The sequence below is a fragment of the Pan paniscus genome, chromosome 22, assembly GCF_029289425.2.
Source record: "Pan paniscus chromosome 22, NHGRI_mPanPan1-v2.0_pri, whole genome shotgun sequence".
NCBI classification, from domain to species: Eukaryota; Metazoa; Chordata; class Mammalia; order Primates; family Hominidae; genus Pan; species Pan paniscus.
In genome coordinates, this window is record NC_073271.2 from 28924844 (window position 1) to 28945183 (window position 20340).

The 20340-nt window shown below is 42.2% G+C and overlaps 1 protein-coding gene across 4 annotated transcripts in view; it reads left to right on the top strand.

Moving 5' to 3' along the window:
* Window positions 1-20340, top strand: part of LOC103787027 (putative uncharacterized protein C21orf62-AS1) — a 183374-nt gene that overhangs the window by 41818 nt on the left and 121216 nt on the right. The window contains exon 3 of one of the 4 annotated variants that reach the window (XR_004668494.3): window positions 10653-20211. The exons of the other annotated variants lie outside the window; for them this stretch is intronic. The gene's annotated coding sequence lies outside the window, so the exon portion shown is untranslated. Of the gene's footprint in view, window positions 1-10652; window positions 20212-20340 lie in introns of those variants that run through there. 4 annotated transcript variants of the gene reach the window in all.

The following is a 20340-nucleotide window of genomic DNA, read 5'->3' on the forward strand; positions in this document are numbered from 1 at the left end:
CAGGAGAGAACCTGCCTTGGTGACTGCTGGCCACTCTTTTGGGGTTCTAAACTGGGAAGTTTCTAGAAGAAACTGAGGAGACTGTTGCTGTAGGCTGATCCCAAAGGATTGACACAAATGGAAGAAATTCTACTTTAGCAGGAAATTGAATGGATTAAATGTAGAGTACGGAGACTCCTTGATACTTTTACTTTCATGATTTATTCCACCTTTTTTGGTCTGATGAATTGTTACTTATGGTAAATGCCTGCACTACTGTGTAAAGTGTCCTATCGTAGTTGTTCCAAAGGAAAAAAACTCATTTGAACTCCAAAGATAGACATTATTCTCTGTCTTTTTAAAAATTCATTTAAAAAAATTAGAAGCCACAACACCAATAAATAGGTAAAAATTATTCTATGTACATTAACTGATAGTCCATGTGGGCTTCTATAACAAAATACCATTAGTTGGGTAATTTACAAACAACATATTTATTTCTGTAGGCTGGGAAGGCCAAGATCAAGGCAGATTTGTTTTCTGGTGAGGGTCTGCTTCCTGGTTCATAGATGGCACCTTCTAGCTGAGTCCTCACATGGTGGAAGGGAAACTGTGGTTTCTTCAGCTTCTTACAAGGGCACTAATCCCATTCATAAGGGCTCCACCCTCATGACCTAATCACATTCCAACATCTCCACCTCCTATGCTATCACATTAAGGATTAGGTTTCAATATATGTATTTTAAGGGAAGATAAATACCTGGGCCTTAACAACTGATGAAGTCTCACTAAATATGGGAAAAAAAGATAAGGCAGGGGTCCCCGATCTCCAGGCCACGGACTGGTACCAGTCCATGCTACAGCAGGAGTTGAGCAGTGGGTGAGCAAGAGAAGAAGCTTCATCTGTATTTACAGCCGCTCCCTATCAATCACATTACCACCTGAGCTCTGCCTTCTGTTAGATCAGCAGTGGCATTAGATTCTCATAGGATAGAATTGAGAATGCTATTCTATTGTGAACTATTGTGAACTGTGTATGTGAGGGATCTAGGTTGCATGCTCCATATGAGAATCTAATGCCTGATGATCTGTCACTGTCTCCCATCACCCCTAGATGGGACAGTCTAGTTGCAAGAAAACAAGCTCAGGGCTCTCACTGATTCTACATTATGGTGAGTGGTATAAGTATTTCATTATATATTATAATGCAATAATAATACAAAGTGCACAATAAATGTAATCGCTTGAATCATCCCCAAACCACCTCCTACCCCTGCCTGTCCGTGGAAAAATTATCTTCCATGAAACTGGTCTCTAGTGCCAAGAAGGTTGGGGACTGCTGAGATAAAGAAAAATCTTGCTAATTAAAAGCACTAGGAGTCTGGAGCAATTGATTTGTAATTACCCAGATACAGATTCTCCAATATGTTAAAGAAGAGAGCACCTCAGTAGGGAAATTTATTCATTCATTTATTTATTATTCATCTACTGAATCCTTACCACACACATGCACTGTGCCAGGAGATTTAAGGGGCACAGAGATCAATGTCATGGTTCTTGTCTTTAAGGAAGTTATACTATAGGAGGGGCAATTATGTAAGTTGCATCTGGGAAATGTTTGAAGGGAGATACAGACACAATGCAGGGGAATCTCAGTGAAGGTCGGCCTTTGCCAGGGAGACTGGTGAAGTCCTTGGGGAGAGGTAGTTTTGGATCTAGGCCTTAAAGGATGGCTGAGATCTGCATGGTCAGATGTGGGGGAAAGGACAACGATCTCTCATGGAGTGATTCTTTGATGAACTGCGGATCCAAGCTGATGGATAAATCCTTCCTCCTTTCTGCACCCAGAGAGCCTGGCACAAATGGCTTCTCGGTGGCCCACAGGATAAAGGAACTCAAGTAATTAAGAAAATTGCTGGAGCAAAGGTTTGGAGGTGGAAGAGTCCCAGGCCTATTCAGCCATTTGGAAAGCCGGTGAATCACAGCCAGAATAAAGGGAATTGAGAATAGAGAGAGGCTGCTATTGTTGGGTGATCAGTTTCAGCAAAGCACATATATAAATTCTACCATGTAAGAATAGCAAAGTGGATCTTGGTTCAAACCTTGAGTCTGTTACCTTCTTGCACATTATTTAAATTTTATAAGCCTCAGTTTCCTTATCTATAAAGTGGGTATAATAATACTTTGTTGAAATGTAGAGCTGAGGAAAAAATGAGATAATATATGTGCACTGGATGCCTGAAGATGAGGGAGGGAAAGGCTGGCCAACAATACACCAAATGCCCCAACTTTCCAGAGCAACTGTGGCTAATCCAATGGTTTGGCGTACTCAACCTCTATTTCAACATCTTTCTGTCTTGCCTGCCTCTACTGTAGAGACTGGAAATCTCTATTATTCAACACAACAGAGTCTCTTGAAGCTGAGGTTTCAGATGGGATTTAAGTTTTATTATTTATACTTGATTCAGAATGAAGTCACGTGGAGAGAGGATCCTGAGACTTTGGGAATGAATTAAGTGAGAAGAGAGAGGAGAGTACTGGGAATCTCTTGCTGGCCAGTGTCTCAGCAGATATGGCATGGTCTGTTGTGGGGGTGGCCTTCTGACTGAGTTGTTGACTGGTTGTGGCCGATATGGCATGGCTCAAGAGCTGAGGACTGTGGCACTAACTTCCTGTTGGAGAATGTGGCCTCTTAATTCAGCAACTTCCTGGTCGTGGATGAGGTAGTAGCTCCCCATGATGGTCCAATTCTATGGTGACTTTCAGAGTTCAGTCTACAATCCATTTCTTCAGTCCTTCCAATGACTCAAGGCAGTATCTGTATATCTGAAGAAATTCCTGGTTTAAACCAGCTAGAGTAGACTCTGTTGCCTGTAACCAAGAACCCTGAATTATATACTAGTGCCTTAATTCTGTCCAATACAAGGTGACAGAGTTTGGATATATGTCCCCCCCCAAATATCATGTGGAATTGTAATCCCCAATGTTGGAGGTGGGGCCTGGTGGGAGATGATTGGATCATGTGGGTGGATTTCTCATGAATGCTTGATGCTGTCCTCACGATAGTGAGTTCTCATGAGATCTGGTTGTTTAAAAGTGTGTGGCACTTCCCCACACCTACTCCTGCTTTCCCCATGGGACACACCTGCTCCCCATTCACCTTCTCCACGATTGTAAGTTTCCTGAGGCCTCTTCAGAAGCCAAGCAGATGCTGCTATGCTTCCTGTACAGCCCACACAACCATGAGACAATTAAACCTCTTTTCTTTATAAATTACCCGGTCTCAGGTATTTCTTTATAGCAAGGCGAGAATGGCCTACTATACAAGGTAAGTGGAAGTTTGCTGGTACTGTCTCTTCTACTCCTTTATTTTAATGACTAAGATAAACAGCATAAGGTATTTAGTGTAAACTGAGCACAAATAAGGCAGCCAGTAATGGTAGCTACTATATTGATTACTCTTTGTGACTTTCTCTATTTATGACTCGGATGCCTTCCAGGACCTCTTGCTTAGTGGGGTTCCTGGCTGAAGGCAAAGAGTGTGAAGAGCCAGGTACTTCCCTGGAAACTTGAAGGCCAAACATGCAGCTGCTGATGGAATGTGGCTGGGGCCCTGTGTATGGCATGTTAAACATTTACCCCAGGTTTTATATCTCCCTGTCTTTTTAAAGCATTTACTTCCACTGGCTCTTTGTGTTAACCGGGTCACATAGTTTAAGTTGATTTAGCAGCAATGAGTATTGGGAAGGTTAATAAAACCACACCTCAGACTGCCTGTTTTGTTCAGCTGTGGAGCCAACGGGTGGTGGACAAGTGTTTGTTCACAATGAGATGGAATTCTAGCTTTGTCCTTGACCAATTTTGTTTTCTTTCTTCGTTTTATTTTTTATCATAAAAGCAATGCAGTTTTTCTGATAGCACATTCAGATAATATCCAATGTATTAAGCAAAAGTGAAAATCCACACCCCCCTCTACAACTGATCTTCTGGAAATAATGTCTGGTGTAAGTCTGCAGTGAAGCAAATCTTGCTTGATTGTTCACTAACGTGTTCCTTAAAATCTTTTACCTTGGGCCTGGCATGGTAGCTCACATCTGTAATCCCAGCACTTTGGGAGGCTGAGATGGGAGGAGCACTTGAAGATAGGAGTTTGAGACGAGCCCGAGCAACATAGTGAGACCCTGTTTCTGCAAAAAATAAAAAATTAGCCAGGTGTAGAGGTGCCCACCTATAGTCCCAGCTACTCAGGAGGCTGAGGTGGGAGGATCTCTTGAGCCCAGGAGTTTGAGGCTGCAGTGAGCCAAGATCGCGCCGTTGCACTCCAGCCTGGGCAACAGAGCAAAACCCTGTCTCTGAAAAAGAAAAAAAAAATCTTTTACCACAAGGCCTCAAATTCCACTGTTTCTGACACCCTCTCTTCATGGATTCTCATCTGGAGTCTCTACCACCCCCTACTTAACTGCCTCCAAATCACTACCAGTGTCTTCTATGAGTGTTTCTTCCATCTGGGGCAGGAGTCATCTGAGGGTCTCTCTTTCCTTCCCAACTTCCCTTCCCCTTCCTTCTTTGGCAACTTTAACATCTGTATTCTCAGCTCGCTGCAGGCCGTCAGCACTCATGTCCTCACCTCATGGCCTTGCTGGGCCCCAGAGCTTGTGCAGGGCTCTATGTGTGTTCCTTCTCCCTGCTCCATCCTCACAGTTTCTCTAGATATCAGCGCCTCTGGCTTTACCTCTTCCATCCACCCTCGGCTCCCTGCCCTGCTGCATCCACACTGCCCTGACCCCTACCAGGGTGACCCCTACCTATGACTTTTGCCCTCTGCAAAGTCCACTCTGGGTCCTCTCATGGTCTGCTTCCTCAGCATCCACTTTAGGGTGCAGGCACTCATGGAGAAAATGCAGAGAACTAAGAATTCCTAATGCTTGGTTTCCTGAGAACCCCTGATGTGATCCCGGAAGTCTTCCACCGGTTCTGGCCCAGTGGCTGCAATAACTCTTCTCCACTTGTGTCAGATACTCACTGCTGTCACAGCATCCCTGGCCTTGTGAGAAGGCCTTGCATCTGAGAGGAGCCAGGAATCGTACCGGGGCTTTCTTACCATCCTGCTCACACCTATATACTCCTTAGAACATGAACATCTTGGATCAGACACCTCGTAAGCACTGCCTCAGCTCCTTTCAGCCACACCTGTCTTTGATTCCAGCCACCACTGTAGTGACAGTTCTGCCATGAGCCTGACCAGCTGCATGTAGAACTAACTTGCAAGCACCTCTCACCTCCCATCCGAAGCCTTCTCTGTCATCTCTGCAGCCTGGGACAGACACTGCAAACACTCCTTAGTAGTCTCATGAATGCAACCTGAAGTTCCGGGGACTTAATGCCTCCATGGAGTGATCCTTTGACCAATGGGGGATTCCTCCTTTCTCAATCCAGGCAGACAGTCCTGAGATGCGTGCCTTGTGGCTTCTCAGGTGGTTCACAGAATCAAGCAGTAACTTACCTTGCGCTGCCCCTCACCGCTTCCCTCTCCCTCACTCTTGCTTCTAGGGATTGCAGTTCCCAATACAGTGCTTGCATATATGTATATATATGCTTTTCTGATGTTCTACTCTCTGGGGAAATCAGGCTAAGCCACATTCTTTCTTCTTTCCAGATTCTAAAATAAATTCTTCTACCTGTGAGCTAAAAGCAGCCCTTCCCAACTCCTGCGTTTCTTCTCTAGTGATGGCCTCATCTCTTCCAATAAGTAGAATCTTGATCTTGATAGTTTTAAGAAATGTATCCTTAGAGCTTCGAAAATCCCTCTTTTCAGAGTACCCCTCATATGGAATTACCTCCATAAAATGATGGGAAGAATACCTGAAGCATTGAAGTGATATCTTCAGTCCCTTAGATGGTTTTTAAAGAACTAAAGTAGTCATCATACATCATCTTAGTGGCGACATTACCCATGCGCTTATCTGAATCTACAAAGCAGCGGAGTCCCTCTCACTTCATGATAGTTACAGCACATACGATTAGCAGAGAATAACAAAGGCATGATATGATACAGATGTTGGGCAGCTAGCGAGGCATGCTCTCCAAATAAGTGACTCACTCTTGTTTGGCAGTTTCTCAGCGGATGTGATTCCAGTGTGTGCCTTGGCAAAATTTAGAAATTACAACATGGTTTGGCCCATAGAGGTTGATGACAAATGGTAAGAACCATAGATATTAAAGCATAAATATCAGGAATATCCTGTACTTTCTATCTCTTAATCCCTGCTGTCTGTTCTTTGGACTTCAGACGTGCATGGCCTCCTCATTCTGAAATGCAGAAAGTGTCACTTGACTCTGTAGTGCCACTTAGCTGTCATTTCACTGTTGCACAGATCTACTGGAACTTCACTCTCCAAGTCCTCTCACAACTTGCTTGGCCTTACTGTACTTCTCTTATTTGTGGTACCTGACTATTAGCCAACCTTTCTTTGGTCTTCCACTGTCATGCATGATTCTATAACTTTTTCCTGGTGCTTATAATATTATTTTACTGGTCACATCCTTTCTCTCTCTCTCTCTCTCTCTCTCTTTCTCTCTCTTTCTCTCTCTCCCCTTTGGGCTCTTCTTTCTCTCTCTCTCTCTTTTTTTTTTTGAGATGGAGTCTCCTTCTGTCGCTCAGACTGGAGTGCAGTGGCACCATCTCAGCTCACTGCAACCTCCACTTTCCGGGTTCAAGCGATTCTCCTGCCTCAGCCTCCCGAGTAGCTGGGATTACAGGCTAGCACCACCATACCCAGCTAATTTTTTGTATTTTTAGTAGAGACGGGTTTTTGCCATGTTGGCAGGCTGGTCTTGAACTCCTGACCTCAAAGTGATCCACCCGCCTCGGCCTCCCAAAGTGCTGGGATTACAGGTGTGAGCCATGGCACCTGGCCTATTTTTCTTTTCTTGAGCAGCACCTAAAGTGTTGTCCTTAACCCTGCTCTTCTTCATGAGTTCTAGTCACTTGTTTCAGTTATATGAAGGTCACCCCCGCTTGGAGAATAAACTCAACACAGACTATTAGAAATAAGAGGGCTGTCTTATTGACACTTACTTGTAATCTATCCTCAGTTTGAATGCTTCCAGAGATGAAAGGCTTGCCTCCTCACACAGCAGCATTTTTTTTCATTTTTGGAGAGCTCTATTATGTAAAATAATTTCTTATGTATGGCTAAATCTGTCTCCTGGGAATTTTGAGACATTGGCTGTTTTTCCGCCCTTAAGAGTAACACTGAAAAATCTTCCCTCTTCTTTCTGATAACCCTTAGCAATGCTCTTTTGGCTCCTGTGAAGTTTTCTGAGTCCCAAAGTCTCTCAGACCCCAAGCCTTAGAAACATTTTGACTCTTCCTTCTTTAATCCAAGAGCCAACAAATCATCAAATACTGGAAATTGTAGTTTGAAATTTCTCCTGCAGAAAAAGCACATTTCAATGTGTAATAATTAAAATTATAGAAATAATAACTCATTCTTTTTTGAGACAGGGTCTCGCTCTGTCACCCAGGCTGGAGTGCAGTGGTGCGATCTCCACTCAGTGTAGCCTCGACCTCCTAGGCTCAAGCAATCCTCCCATTTCAGCCTTCCAAGTAGCTGGACCCACAGGCATGCACCACCATGCTCAGCTAATTTTTATATTTTTTTGTAGAAGCAGAGTTTTGCTATGTTACCCATAGTGGTCTCAGACTCCTGAGCTCAAGCAATCAGCCTGCCTCAGCCTTCCAAAGTGCTGGGATTTCAGGTGCGAGCCACTGTGCCCAGCCAGCAATAAATAACAACTTCTCTCAAATTAATTTAGAGAGCTAATTCAATAGTGATTTTAAAAATCCAATGGAAATTGATACAAGTATCGAAGGAGTTGATACAAGTATTCTGAAGTTCAATGAGATAATGAAGAAAATATTCAAAATATGAAGAATAATAAGGGGGGATTAGTCATTTGACTTATTAAAACAAAATGATCCTTTGGGAGGTCGATGTGGGTGGATCACTTGAGGCCAGGAGTTCAAGACCAACCTGGCCAACATGGCGAAACCCTGTCTCTACTAAAAATTCAAAAATTGGCTTGGTGTGGTGGCATGCACCTGCTACCGCAGCCACTTGGGAGGCTGAGGCACTAGAATCCTTGAACCAGGAGTTGGAGGTGGCAGTGAGCTGAGATCCACCCCTGAACTCCAGCCTGGGCAATAGAGCAAGGCTCTGTCAAAAAAAACAAAAAACAAAACAAAAAAAACCCACCAAAACACAAAAATCAAAATGGCAGTCACTGAAATAGTGCAGTACTGACATGAACAGAGACAGACTGTAACCACAGGTGGCGGTGCACACCTGTAGTCTCAGCTATTTGGGATAATCACTGGAGCCCAAGAGCTCGAGGCCAGCCTGAACAACACAGTGAGACCCTGTGTCTGAAAAATGTTGTTTTGAATTGATATATAAAAGAAGAAAATATATATTACTGAGGAGATTAAGGATTACTCAGCAATAATTTGGAATCACTGGCTATGAATTTGGAGGAAAATGAAAATATAGATTGTCACTATATATGGAATGAAGTCTATATGGGATTAATAAATTCTTAAAAATAAAATCATAGGAAAGTGAGGTAAAAATTAATTGAATAGTAAATAAACTTTTAAGATAAGAAGTACAGGTTAAGTTTCCCTTATCCAAAATCTTTGGGACCAGAAGTGTTTTGGATTTCAGATGCTCTTTGGATTTTGAAATATTTGCATGTACATAATGAGAGATATAAGGGGATGGGGCCCAAATCTAAACAGGACATTTATTTATGTTTCAAATACACCTGATACACATAGCCTGAAAGTTATTTTATACAATATTTAAAATAATGTTTTGCATGAAACACAGTTTGTATACATTGAACCATCTGAAAGCAAGTGTTACTATCTCAGCCACCCGTGTGGACATTGCTGTTTGGTATCACTGTTATTCCAGACTCTGAATATATATGCTAGTGATAAAAATCATTTTTGGCCAGGTGCGGTGGCTCACGCCTGTAATCCCAGCACTTTGGGAGGCTGAGGAGGGCAGATCATGAGGTCAGGAGATCAAGACCATCCTGGCTAACATGGTAAAACCCCATCTCTACTAAAAATACAAAAAATTAGCCAGGCGTGGTGGCATGGGCCTATAATCCCAGCTACTTGGGAGGTTGAGGCAGGAGAATCACTTGAACCCAGGAGGTGGAGGTTGCAGTGAGCCAAGATCATGCCACTGCACTCCAGCCTGGGCAACAGAGCGAGACTCTGTCTTAAAAATAAATAAATAAATAAATAAAAATCATTTTCTTACACTTATTTGCATGAGTACTGATCAGTAGAAAATATGGCATGCCATCCAGTACCAGTCAGGACATAAGCATGGGCAAGGACTTCATGACTAAAACACTGAAAGCAATGGCAACAAAAGCCAAAATAGACAAATGGGACCTAATTAAACAAAGAGCTTCTGCACAGCAAAAGAAACTACCATGAGACTGAACAGGCAACCTACAGAATGGGAGAAAATTTTTGCAATCTACCCATCTGACAAAGGGCTAATATCCAGAATCTACAAAGAACTCAAACAAATTTACAAGAAAAAAACAAGCAACCACATCAAAAAGTGGGCAAAGGATATGAACAGACACTTCTCAAAAGAAGACATTTATGCAGCCAGCAGACACATGATGATGTGCTCATCATCACTGGTCATCAGAGAAATGCAAATCAAAACCACAATGGGATACCATATCACACCAGTTAGAAATGCAATCATTAAAAAGTCAGGAAACAACAGATGCTGGAGAGGATGTGGAGAAATAGGAACGCTTTTACACTGTCGGTGGGAGTGTAAATTAGTTCAACCATTGTGGAAGACAGTGTGGTGATTCCTAAAGGATCTAGAACTAGAATTATCATTTGACCCAGCAATCCCATTACTGGGTATATACCCAAAGGATTGTAAATCATGCTACTATAAAGACACACACACACGTATGTTTATTGCGGCACTATTCACAATAGCAAAGACTTGGAACCAACCCGAATGTCCATCAGTGATAGACTGGATTAAGAAAATATGGCACATATACACCGTGGAATACTATGCAGCCATAAAAAAGGATGAGTTCATGTCCTTTGCAGGGACATGGATGAAGCTAGAAACCATCATTCTGAGCAAACTATCGCAAGGACAGAAAACCATACGCTGCATGTTCTCACTCATAGATGGGAACTGAACAATGAGATCACTTGGACACAGGGTGGGGAACATCACACACTGGGGCCTGTCGGGGTGGGGGGTTGGGGGAGGGATAGCATTAGGAGAAATACCTAATGTAAATGATGACTTGATGGGTGTAGCAAACCAACATGGCACATGTATACCTATGTACCAAACCTGCAAGTTGTGCACATGTACCCTAGAACTTAAAGTATAATAAAAAATAAATAAATAAAATACGGAATGCCATCAATGCAGTGAAAACATAATGTGTTCAGGGCAACCAAGCTGCTCAGTAGCATCCCTGGAATAGCGGAATCAGCTGCTTAACAGCAGTAGCAACAAACAACAGCAGGTTTTCAGGCTCCACCTACGATGCTGTGTTTTGATGAAAAGGTTACTGTGCACTGTATTTTATTTTTTTAGATGAGAAGAAACTTCAGAAGCAATTGAGAGACCAGGAAGTGGGTCCTCTGGGGCTCAGGAGGCATTCTGATGGATGGCTTTTAAAGATGTTTCCTCCAGAATCAACTGCCTCGTTAAAGCATAAATGTCAAGCGTAAATTGTTCTTGTCTTAGAAGTCTCTCTTTGACTTTATAAACCTGATATGATTTATTGTTCTGTTATGAATGCGTGGTGCTCTAGTCCTTCAATGAGCCCATCACACGTTTTCATTATGTCGTCTAGAGGCAATTTTTCTGCAGTGTTAACTATGTTATCTTCAGCATTGTGCACCTGCATTTTGACTGTGACCCATCACACGAGGTCAGGTGAGAAATCTTCCACTTGTGGCATCATGTTGGTGCTTAAAATTTTCAGATTTTGGAGTATTTTGGATGTGAAATTTTAAGATTAGGGATGCTCAGCCTGTAATAGATGGTGCAGCCACCTCGGAAAACAGTCTGACAGTTCCTTGAAAGGTTAAAGATAGAGTTACCATATGACCAGGCAATTCCACTGGGAGGTATGTACCCAAGAGAAGTGAAATACATGTTCACACAAAAACTTGTACATGAATGTTCATAGCAACATTATTCATCATACCCCAAAGTGGTGACAACCCATGTCCATCAACTGATGAATAGATAAATAAAATGTGGTATATCCACATAATGGAATATTATTCAGCACCGAAAAAGAATGATGTACTGATACATACTGCCACATGGATAAACCTTGAAACATTATCTAAGTGCAAAATGCCAGTGTGAAAGCACCACATATGGTATGATTTCATTTATATGAAATGTCCAGAATAGGAAAATCCATAGAGACAGAAAATAGATTGGTGATTTCCTAGGGCTGGAGGTGAGATGAAATGGGGAATAACTGCTAATGGGTATGGGTTTATTTTTGGGGTGATGAAAAGCTTCTAAAATTGATTGTGGTGATGGTTACACAATTCTGTGAATACACTAAAACCAATGAAGTTTGCACTTTACATGGGTGAATTGTGTAGGATTTGAATTATGTCTCATTAAAGCTGTAAAGAAGAAGTAATTGAAGAAATCAGAAAGGAAATGTATTAGATAAACAGAACTGATAGGCTATATATAGATGTAAAGAAAGGGATTTATTATGAGGGATTAGCTCACATAATTGTGGAGGCTGAGAAGTCCCTCCATCTGCCATTTGGAAGTTGAAGGTCCAGGAAAGCCAGTGGTATAGTTTCAGTCCCAGCCCAAAAGCCTGAGACCCAGAGGAACCAATGATGTGAGTCTAAGTCTGAGCCCAAAGACCCGAGAAGCTGGAGAGCTGATGTCCAAGGGCAGAAGAAGACGGATGTCCCAGCTGAAGCAGAGAGAGCCAATTCACCCTTCCTCCATCAGCTATTTGCTTGTTAATCCTGATTGTGCAAATAGCTCAGTGTGCAAAATATACGTCTAAGAGGGAGAGGAGGCTGGGCGTGGTGGCTCACGCCTGTAATCCCAACACTTTGGGAGGCCAAGGAGGGCGGATCACGAGGTCAGGAGATCGAGACCATCCTGACTAACACGGTGAAACCCTGTCTCTAATAAAAATACAAAAAATTAGCTGGGCATGGTGGTGGGCGCCTGTAGTCCCAGCTACTCAGGAGGCTGAGGCAGGAGAATGGCGTGAACCCGGGAGGCGGAGCTTGCAGTGAGCCGAGATCGTGCCACTGCACTCCAGCCTGGGCAACAGAGCGAGACTCCGTCTCAAAAAAAAAAAAAAAAAAAAAAAAGACGGAGAGGACACACAGGAGATCTGGGCGACGAACTAGCTCTGTTATTTAAACAACCATTGTAAAAGTTGTTTATGTATCCAGGTGGAGAGCCACTGATGAGGGAACTTGCTGGGCTTAGTTTCTGAGTCTCCACCAAACCTGTGCCTTCTGCTAAGCTGGGGATCTGCTAGCTGCCTACTAAAGGACGGGTGCCTGGAATCCACTGACAGTTTCACATATGGTGTGTTCTGGGGCATCAGCCACCTAGCTGGGGAGAGGGCCCTGGCTCAGAAGACTATGAGGGTGCACAGGAATAACTGGGGCTCCGTCACCCAAGGGAGGGTGCCTGTAGGACTCAGTTTAAGGGACAGTTTCAACCTCCTGGTGCCATCTTTCACTTATGTCCCACACTTCCAGTTAGTCTTGTGCCTCATCTAAATACCCACACCCTGATATTTGCCAAACTGGACCATGAGCATCCCCTCAGATTCTGCTTCAAACCATAGCTGAGCAGGCAACTCCGTATAGGCCCCAAGGCATTTGTATTTCTGATCAAGTCCTCCACCTACTGGTGACACTTGATTCTCATGTCCCTAGGGTTTACCAACAACACTTGTCTTTCCAGACTGTTCTATTAGAGTGTATGCTGACACTCCTCCGTAACGACAACAACAAAAAATTAATGCCTGTTAGAGGTGCTATCCATGAAGCAGCAACAGGAGACTGACTGCTTTTGCTATGAGCCAGAGTCTGATGTGATAAAACCAGAAACAAAAACCAGCCTCTTGTCTTGGTGAAAAAGGGGGCCACTAGGCAAAAGGATGGCGAGAAAGGCCACCTGCATTCCTCATTCAAATTCTTCCTCATTCCTTGATTTCTCTCAACAGGTAGCCATCAAATCTGAGATTCGGGGTTGTTATAAATCTCTTCAAGAATATTGGGGAAGAGGCTGGGCATGGTGGCTCACGCCTGCACTTTGCGCCTCCCAGCACTTTGGGAGGCTGAGGAGGGCGGATCATGAGGTCAGGAGTTCAAGACCAGCCTGGTCAACATGGTGAAAACCCGTCTTCTACTAAAAATACATAAATTAGCTGCGTGTGGTGGCAGGAGCCTGTAATCCCAGCTACTTGGGAGGCTGAGGCAGGAGAATAGCTTGAACCCGGGAGGCGAAGTTTGCAGTGAGCTGAGATCATGCCACTGCACTTCAGCCTGGGCAACAGAGTGAGACTCCATCTTAGAAAAAAAAAAAAAAGAACTATTGGGGAAAAAATAGCAAACCCTGGACATTTCAGATCACTAAACTACCCCTTGTGTGACTTGCCCAAAATAATGTTATTACAAACTCATGGAATATTACTGGCTTTAGGCGATGACACAGTTGCAGTAATGTTCTGATTTGATTATTCAGAAATGAAATTTATGGTTTAAATTTCATCCAGGATTTATAGAATTTAAAAAAGTTATTCTTCAGTATTTGAAATACCACTTTGCCAAAGCAGAAAAGCCATAAATGTGTTAAACTGGCTAAGAAAATTAAGATGGCAGTAATACATTTTCTAATAAAAACCATAGCATAATAGCAAAATTACTGCGGAAAACCACAGTTATTGTGGCAAAGACATAAAATGTTACAGCTGCAATAATATGCTATTTGTTTTGGCAGGAGAATAAGAATCCTGTACATTGCAGTTTTTCAATATTGGAAAAACATAAAAAGAAAATACTATAAACTTAAAAGACTATTTTTTAAAAACGAAGAAGTGCATGAATGATTTTAAATTTTGAGCATATAAAAGAGTCTTGCCGCAAAGTCTATTGAACTCCTGAGAAGACTCTGTTTTGCTGTTTCTGATTTGCCAGTATCCTACCAGAAAACTATGCCTCCAAATAGAAAAAGAACACATAATCCTGTCTGTATTTGAGGGTTCAAGCCTGGAGATTCCGCCCCCTTGGTCAGTTGATTTTTATTGGAAACCCAAAATGCACCTGCCTGTGGAATGCATTTCAGAATGTGGAAGTATAGCAGGAAGAAAGCAGACAAGAACACAACCCCATGGTATTCTTGGTTAGGGGCAGCTTGGGGGTCAGTGGGGGAGACATACACAGATTAAATGATTAATAGAGTAATTCAGCTTATTTACATTAGTCTGGTTTTTTACATGAGGGGCTCACGAATTCTTAATTTGTCCTTTATTATATTTTTCTTTTTTGCTATCTTTCAATATTGATTATCCATTTCTTCCCTTAATTACTAGACTTTCTGAACTTTTAAAAACATATATCTTCCAACTGGAAAGTATCTGTCCCTTATAACAACTACCAGTACTACTCATAAAACAACAAAAACCCATATAGCACTTAATAAGTGTCAGGCAGTATTTTAAACAGTTTATGCATATTATTCATTTAATCCTCTCAATGACCCTGTGAGAAGGTGCCATTATTCTCCTTATTTTTCATACGTGGAAAGTAAAGAGTAGGGAGAAACTGTCCAAGCTCACACAGCTAGTAAGTCATAGAGCTGAGACTGGAACCCAGATAGCCTGGCCCCAGAGTCCTTCACTATTCTGAATTTATAAAGATATTTTTGATATTTTCTTCCCAAAGTTTTAAAGCTTTCCTTTTCACATTGGAGTTTTAAATCTATCTATAATTAATTTTGAGTATGGCATGATTTAGGTATAACTTTTTATATGAAAAACTAATTTTCCCAGTTCTATTTATTGATATGCAAATATAAAATGTCTCTCTCTCTCTCTCTCTCTCTCTATATATATATATATCTGAGGTTGTTTTTGAGTGCTCTATGTTCTTGCTTTGGTCTGAAAATTCACAGGTTGAAATTCTAACTCTTGAGACGATGGTATTAGAAAGCAGGGCCTTTGGAAGGCGATTACATCATAAGGGTAGAGCCTTCAGGAATGGGACTTAGTGCCCTTAGAAGAAGCTGAGAGACCAGCATTTTCTCTCTTCCGTCATGTGAGGACACAGCAAGAAGGCACCATCTATGAACCAGAAAGTGGCCCTCACCAGACATCAAATCTGCTGGCACCTTGATCTTGAACTTCCAGCCTTTAGAACCATGAGAAATAAATGTCTGTTTTTATAAGTCATCCAATAGATGGTGTTTTGTTATAAGGCCTGAGTAGTCTTAGACAGTTACAGATGATTCGCTCTCACTGACTGTTGAATATTATTCTAAGTGTGGATATTACACAATTTATTTACCCATTCTACTATTTTAATTTTATTTTTTTTAATGTTTGAGACAGGATCTTGGTCTGTCACCCAGGCTAGAGTGCAGTGGCACAATTATGGTTCACTGTATCCTCCAACTTCTGGGCTTAAGGGATCCTACCACCTCAACCTCCTGAGTAGCTGGGACTACAAGAATATGCCACCATGCCCAGCTAATTTTTCATCTTTAAAAAAAAATTATTTTGTAGAGTGGGATCTCACTATGTTGCCCAGGCTAATCTTGAACTCCTGGGCTCAAGCGATCCTTCTGCCTTGGCCTCCTAAAGTGCTGGGATTATAGGCATGAGCCACTGTACCTAGTCCCATTCTACTATAGATGGGCATGTGGGTTGTATCCAGTTCTTTTACTATTATAAATAGTGAAGCCATGAACATTCTCCTAAATGTGTTTTGGTGAACATGTATATACATTTCTGTTGGGTATACATCCAAGATTGAAATTGCTGGGTCACAGACTACACATATGTTTCTGCTTTAGTAGATGTCGCCTGACAGTTTTCTAAGGTGGGTGGGCCATTTTACACCCCCACCAGTAGTATATGAGGGTCCCCGTTGTTCCTCACTCTTGCCCACACTTGATAGTGTCTTCTTCACTTTAGTCATTCTTGTGTACACAATCGTGGTCCTAGGTGACATTTTCTTGATAACTATTTGAAGGCTATCTTCTTTGTGTGGTGACATAATTGCTCATAATTCTGCCCATTTTTTTCTTTTGGGTTGTCTGACATTTAATACAAATCGCTTTGTAGGAGTTCGTTATATAATCTGAATGAGTCCTTTGTTGAATACATGTATTTTAAATATATTCTCCCACTCTGTGGCTTAACTTTTCACTCTTAACACTGTCTTTTGATGAACAAAAGTTTTTAATCTTTTTTTTTTTTGAGACAGAGTTTCACTCTTGTTGCCTGGGGTGGAGTGCAATGGAGTGATCTCAGCTCACCACAAACTCTGCCTCCCAGGTTCAAGTGATTCTCCTGCCTCAGCCTCCTGAGTAGCTAGGATTACAGGCGTGCGCCATCATGCTCGGCTAATTTTGTGTTTTTAGTAGAGATGGAGTTTTTCCATGTTGGTCAGGATGGTCTCAAACTCCCAACCTCAGGTGATCCACCTCCGTTGGCCTCCCAAAGTGCTGGGATTACAGGCATGAGCTGCTGCGCCTGGCCGAAAGTTTTTAATATTAATGTGTTTTAATTTACTTATTTTTTCTCTATGATTATCACATTTTTTGTGTTGGTTAAATAGACCTTTGGCTACTTCAGTTTCATGAAAATGTTTTCCCGTGCTCTATCACAAAAGTTTTACTGTTTTATTAAGTTAAACCATATGAAATTACTAATAGTCAACTTAAAAAATAGCAGTTTCATATGGTTTAACCCAATACATTTAATCTATGATCTGTCTGGAATTGATTTTCATCTTTGGTGTGAGTCAGGGGTCAAGATTTTAAACAAATTTAATTGTCTGATTGTCAATTTCTTATGAATTGGATGACTGTATATATGTGGGTCTGTTTCTCAACTCACCATTCTGTTCTATTGTTTTTTTTCATTCTTGTACCGATACCTTACTGTCTTGGCCACTAGAGTTTTATGATAGGTCTTTTATAAATTTTAACAGCTCCGAAGTGTTCTTCAAGATTGCCTTAGCTACTCTTAGCCCACTATGTTTCCATTTAATTTTAGAATCTCTTGTTTTAGAATTATTGCTTTATATATATTTAAGTTGACATGTAATAATTGTACACATTTATGGGGCACATAGTGATGTTTTGGTACATATAAAGTATAGTGATCAGAATAACAAGAATTAGCATATCCATCATTTCAAACATTTATCATTCGTTTGTATGGGGGACATTTGATATCCTCCTTCTAGCTGTTTGAAACCACATATTATTGTTAACTGCAGTCATCCTACAATGGTATAGAACACTGGAACTTATTCCTCCTTGACGCTATTTTATATGATGCCCTCTACTCTAGAATTGTTGTTCTAAACAACAGAATGTTAGTTACTCTCTTTTCTAGATAATCAGGATGTTAGTTACCCTCTTTATTGTTATTTTGTCTAAAATTGATGTGGCGATCCTAGATTTTTTTTTTTTGGTTCCTATTTGTCTGGTATATCTTTATTCATCACTTTATTCCCTTGTCCTCCATATGTTTTGGATTATCTTTTATAAATAGAATGTAACTGATTTTTTTTCTTTTTGAGACAGAGTCTCGCACTTTCCCCCAGGCTGGAGTGCAGTGGGACGATCTTGGCTCACTGCAACCTCCGCCTCCTGGGTTCAAGCGATTCTCCTGCCTCAGCCTCCTGAGTAGCCGGGATTATAGGAGCCCACCACCACCCCCAGCATTTTTTTTTGTATTTTTAGTAGAGACTGGGTTTCACCATGTTGGCCAGGCTGGTTTCCATCTCCTGACCTCATGATCTGCCTGCCTCAGCCTCCCAAAGTGCTGGGACCACAGGCGTGAGCCACCGCGCCTGGCCTTTTTTTTTTGATGGAGTTTCGCAACCTCTGCCTCCCAGGTTCAAGCTCTTCTCCTGCCTCAGGCTCCCAACTAGCTGGGATTACAGGCATGTGGCACCACGCCTGGCTAATTTTGTATTTTTAGTAGAGACAGGGTTTCTCCATGTTGGTCAGGATGGTCTCGAACTCCTGACTTCAGGTGATCTACCTGCCTTGGCCTCCCAAAGTGCTGGGATTACAGGCATGAGCCACTGCGCCCAGCCAAATATAACTGATTTTTAAATCTAATCTGTTTTTACTGTGGGAATTTGAGCCATTAATATTATTATGGTATATTTAGGTTTGTATTTATTATCTTACTCCATCATGAATTTGTTTTTTATCCCAACCACCTCCTTCATTTTAATTCTAAGCTTTCTGAGGTTTGCTTTGTGGAGATGGGGTCTTGCTGTGTCACTCAGACTGGAATGCAGTGGTGCAATCATAGCTCACTGCGGCCTCTAACTCCTCGGCTCAAGCGATCCTCCCACCTCGGCCTCCTGACTAGCTGGGACTACAAGTTGCATGCCACCACACTCAATTTTTAAATATTTTGTACTGATGAGGGTCTTGCTATGTTCATCAGGCTGGTCTCAAACTCCTGGTGTCAAGAGATTCTCCCACCTTGGCCTCCCAAAGTCCTGGGATTACAGGCGTGAGCCACCTTGCATGGCCAACAGGATCTCTTGATAGTATGTTTCCAAAAAAAAAGATCATCAAATCAGAATACCACACAAGGAAGCTTTGCTAACATGAGCTTCTGTTCTTCGCCTATGGAATCTGACTGAGTCCATGGGGCTGGATTTGGTGAAGCGTTGGACAAAGGAGTCATCCTAGGTACATAAACAAGAGGAAAGTACAAGTGATAATGAGGGAAACAGCAAGTTCATCATGAACTACAGATAACCTCTATTTTCATTTCTTTTCCTGTCTAGCTTAGGTGGGTTCTGGTAATTCCCCTGGGAATGAAGTGCCCAATTCTTATTTCTTTTTTTTTCCTTTTTCTTTTCTTGTCTTTTTTTTTTGAGACAGAATCTTTCTCTGTCGCCCAGGCTGGAGTGCAGTGGCGCGATCTCGGCTCACTGCAAGCTCCGCCTCCCGGGTTCACACCATTCTTCTGCCTCAGCTTCCCCAGTAGCTGGGACTACAGGCGCCCGCCAGCACGCCCGGCTAATTTTTTTGTATTTTTAGTAGAGACGGGGTTTCACTGTGTTAGGCAGGATGGTCTCGATCTCCTGACTTCGTGATCCGCCCGCCTCGGCCTCCCAAAGTGCTGGGATTACAAGCGTGAGCCACCGCGCCCGGCCTGAAGTGCCCAATTGTATTTCTTTAAATTTACTGAAGTACAATATTTAAGGTAGGAAGAAGATGATAAGAACTTTTCCTAGGAAAGTTTAAATGTGATCAGCCCAACAGTGAGATGGCTCTGTAAACATCCAATCCATGGTTACACGCCATTAGCTCAAGAAAAGAAATGAGAGCGTTGCTATTTCTTCCACTAGATGGCAATGTTTCTCTGCACACCAACCAGACACGCAGGCTCTCCCGCAAGGTAGCTAATGTCCCCTAGGAGGCGTCCCGGGCTGGCAGCACCTGCTCCCCGACCCAAGGAGCCACCTACGACGTGGTACAGGCTTCTACTTACCTGGAGGAAGGAGAGGTGCTGAGAGTCCCCTGAGCCTGTGATTAAGAACTAGGGAAGCAAGCGAGTCAAAGAGGAGGGAGGGTATTTCCAGCATGCAAGCCCTTCAGTGAAAATACACCCGAAGCGAATGCCTTTCCCAGGGGGTATCTTTGGACCTAATTCGGGATTTGAAATGGAGCTTTCTTTCCTTCTTCCTTTATCCACTTGCCTTGGAAAGCATCTGAATAATAGGCAGTGCTGCTTTAGGTCTGAGTATGACCCAGCTAGAGGTCAATTCAATTTACAAGATGCTCAGTTTATGTCATTGCACCATTAAAAGTAATTGCAAAACCATAATTACTTTTGCACCAACGTAATAATTAAAAAACAAACATCCCTCTACCCCCCAACTTCCCAGAACATTTCTTTTGGTATTGCCTCTTTTCATGGATAGATATGTTTGGAGACAAATGTTCAAAAAATCATTCTAACGCCTCAGTAGGTACAGAGAAGTATTTGGTAGGTACTGAA